This window comes from Panthera uncia, chromosome D1, assembly GCF_023721935.1.
Source record: "Panthera uncia isolate 11264 chromosome D1, Puncia_PCG_1.0, whole genome shotgun sequence".
Classification (NCBI taxonomy): Eukaryota; Metazoa; Chordata; class Mammalia; order Carnivora; family Felidae; genus Panthera; species Panthera uncia.
The window spans coordinates 109,908,101-109,912,037 of NC_064808.1; positions in this window are offsets into that span (position 1 = coordinate 109,908,101).

Genomic DNA, 3,937 nt, shown 5'->3' on the forward strand with positions numbered 1-3,937 from the left:
TTAAATCAACAGTTTACATTTGTTATCATGTAATGATCATCTACTTCCAAGTCAAAATAGTTTAATGTGAGTAACTTTCCATTTACATACAACTTTTGTTCCTAAAAAGGTTTTTTTCTAAAAGTTAGTTGTTGCTTTACTTTTCATTGCTTAGTTTTCTATGTGCCCATTCCAAGTTTTTTCAAATGTGCCAGCCGATTCGATGTGTGCCTATTGACAATTATCCAACTCAAATCTTATCTAACCCTTTAATTTAGCTCTACTTTTCCTCCCTGAGGTTGAAACTGCCCATACTGACCTTAATGGTAGGTCTCTAGCCTTAATGCTCAGCTATTTTTCCCTTCATTTCTCTTCTGAGTTGGCTCCTCTACCTCACAGATACCATTTCTTTCTCTTCCTTTACTCTATCAATTCACTGAACCATATTCTCCTGTAACTTCCTGAGACAGGGAACTCCCTCCCTCTACCATCCTGTCCCCTTTACCAGGCCTTCTCCTTCACGTGCCTTAGGGCACCAGACAGCCCCTCCTCCGGGAAGTTTCTTGATTCCCACAGCTAGGGTTTCCCCCCACGTTCCACTCCATTGGCACAGTGACTGGTACTTGTATCATCACATTTATCAAAAGTCTTTCTCAAGACAGGAGGCCAGGAAGTCCACAACCAAGTGATCAGAGTTGGCACAATCTGTGTGCCTTGAGGTGACAACCAGCTCATACATGATGTTGACCTTCAGCATCCTTTGGCCTTGAAGAGTAGACAAAAAGGAACAGCCCTCCTCCACTGTGTCTGAGAAGAGGACAAAATGAGTAAGCATGAAAACCTAGAAACCAGGTGGGAAACAACAGAGCCTTAAAGACAAGAATGATCTGGCAGAGTTTGCAAATGGTGGTGTTGGGCAAATCCCAGGAACCGAGTCACCAGCCCTTCCAACCGCCCATGAACGCTACCATTGGGCCTTTTCTCATGCCCTGTCATCAGATCTGGGTCTACATCCAGATGGGGGATACTGACCTGAGCAGAGGACCAACCAGAGAGGAAACATGAGCATGTCATGGTTCTGGGAAGGAAGCACTATGTCGAAAGAGTGAAGGAGCAGATTCGTTTATATAGAAGAGTGCATGAAAAAGTAATGAGATGAAGAAAAACCTCGGTCGCCAAAATCCCTGTTAGGGAAAGCACTACATTCGTCCTGGAACAAACATCTTCAGCACAGCTGAGACTCACCCTCAACCTGTGGGCACACGTTCCAGAAACAAGAACTGATTGCTTGGTTGCTATGTATGTAGAGAAGCTAGAGGTTTAAAGTTCCCTTCCAGGCACATGGGTGACTCGGTTAAACGTCCAACTTCAGCTCAGGTCATGATCTCACGGTGCGTGAGTTCGAGCCCCGCATCGGGCTCTGTGCCGACAGCTCAGAGCCTGGAGCCTGCTTCGGATTCTGTGTCTCCCTCTCTCTCTGCCCCTCCCCTGCTCGCGCTCTGTCTCTCAAAAAAATAAACATTAGAAAAATTTTTTTAAAAAGTCCCCTTCAAAAAAAGATTCAGAGAACTCCCAAAAGGGGCAAGAAAAGGAAGAACTGAGGAGAATCGTATATCAGAGGGTTACACCATAACCAAAAAAGACTTTGATAAAATACTATTTATTCACAACATTATAACTAGACATCTGTACCTCTTAATCCCAGACAGCATAGGGAATATAACCAATAATATTGTACTGATGCTGTTTGGTGACGGATGGGGATGACATTCGTCGCGATGAGCCCTGAGCAATGTATAGAATTGTTGGGTCCCTGTGCTGTGCACCCAAAACGAATATAGCATTATATGTTCATTGTACTTGAATTTTTAAAAAGGCGAAAGAAGTGGACCTCTATGTGTCCTCCCTTTTCCTGGGTATTTTAGAAGAAAACTGTAGGGTAAGCAGTTGTTTGCCAAAGTTTAAACTCCTGTCTCCTTAGAGACGTTCTGAGACCTTCTGAGTCCTGTGATCCTCGGCCTTTCGTGGGACCAGGCGCGTGATTACACCTCAAGAACTATAATAACAACAAGCGCGAGACATAATTATAAACCCAAAAGTGGCGGCTTCGTCTCTGCTGCTGGGGCTTATATTCTTCGCCCAAATTGCTTCAAACTGCAAGTTAGCGTTTTAAAAAAGATCCTGGGTTCTCCAGGGGGAAAAAGCAAATATTTCTGGGTTCAGAACACGATTCTGGTTCTAAGGCAATCTTTTGGCTGCTATAGTTGGATAGAATGAGTATTTGCTAAACTGCTCTCTGCATTCATCTTACAGGGGTGGGACAGCAAAGGTGAGTGAAACGTGATTTCTGCTTTCAGAGAACTCATAATCTAGTTTGGGGCTCAGAAATACAATCAATAACCCAAGCAGAATGGAGATAAACGTACTGAAACAGAGTTTTGTGGAAAGGCTACCTGATAAGACACATTTGGAAAAACACGTTCACTGCAAATCTGAAGCCTGTCTCCTGGGTGCTAGTCTATCCTGTTTTCTTCCTATCAAAACACGAGGACCATATCAGCAGGCTTGTGGAGAGAAACAACCTTGACAACAGATGATGACTCCCCAGAGAGGAAGAATAAGGCCGGGACTAAGAGGAGGAGTAGGACTCCATAGAGGCGACCAGCCTGGAGGTCAGATGAATTTGCAGTGGAAGCCAAAGTGTGGCCTCACCCCTGGAGAGGTCACAGGGGGTCGGAAGACACAGCAGACCCCAGAAAGTGTCCCTAAGGAGGCATCTCTCACCCCCGCCGCCAACATTTCATGCGGGTGAAATCAGGTTCAGATGAACATCAGGGAAGAGAAAGATGTCATCAAGGGCAATTTGCCTCTTTCTCGGGCTGTGCGTTGGTGTGATGATGATGGTCCTGGGGACCAACCCGGCAGGGTGCTGTAAACGCAGCCTCCGAGGCCGGAGGTGAGGCGCACACGCCAACAACTTCTTTCCGTCCCCGAGGGCTCCAATTTCTCAGGAATGCACAGCTTCAACAGAGCCAAGGTTCTATTCTTGGTACTAGAAACACAACAATAGGTCAGTACAGGAAACGTCAAGAAACGAAACCCTCCATGTTTATCCCTCACCTCCAAGGTCAAGTTCAAGCGCTGCCTGGTGTGCTCAAGACTCCCGCCATCAGGCTGCTGGCCTCTTCTGCCTTGCGTCCCACTGCTCTGCTTGCCCTGTGGCCTCGTGAATTCTGGGTTGTCACGTTCTTGCACCACCTCATTCTGTCCTCTCCTTAGCCTGGTTCCTGCTGCCCGTCCCAACACGCCCAGGAAGGCTTCCCCGACCTCTGCGACGATCCCACGACAATAACAGCCCGCATCCACCCTTGACTCCGGTTTCAATTGCCCTTTTGCAGGACCACCTGTTGGCCCAGCTCTTGAGCTGCTCCCCTGCAGAGCCAGGTCCTGTTTACCACTTGTGACTGGTGCCAGGCAGGTGGTAGTTAAGTGAATGAGCAACTGGGGTATTTGTAAACTTCAATCAAATATTCTCTCACCCTTCGTTTTGGCTGGCATGAACATCCCGAGCACCAGGGACTGTAGGGACACCCAAGAGAAAAGAAAAAAGAAAAAGTGAGCCCATATCCTCAAAGAGGATGCTTCTTAATTGTGCCGTGTGGGTGGGTGGAGGCAGGAGAGAGAAATTTAGAGTATGTTGGGTTTTTTTTTAATGTTTATCTTTATTTTTGAGACAGAGAGAGACAGAGCATGAGCGGAGGAGAGGCAGAGAGAGAGGGAGACACAGAATCTGAAGCTCCAGGCTGTGAGCTGTCCACAAGGAGTCTGACGCGGGGCTCGAACCCGTCAACTGTGAGATCATGACCTGAGCCGAAGCCGGACGCTCAACCGACCGAGCCACCCAGGTGTCAGAAATTTAGGGTATGTTTAAAAGACTGGGAAGGAAAAATGAAGGGGA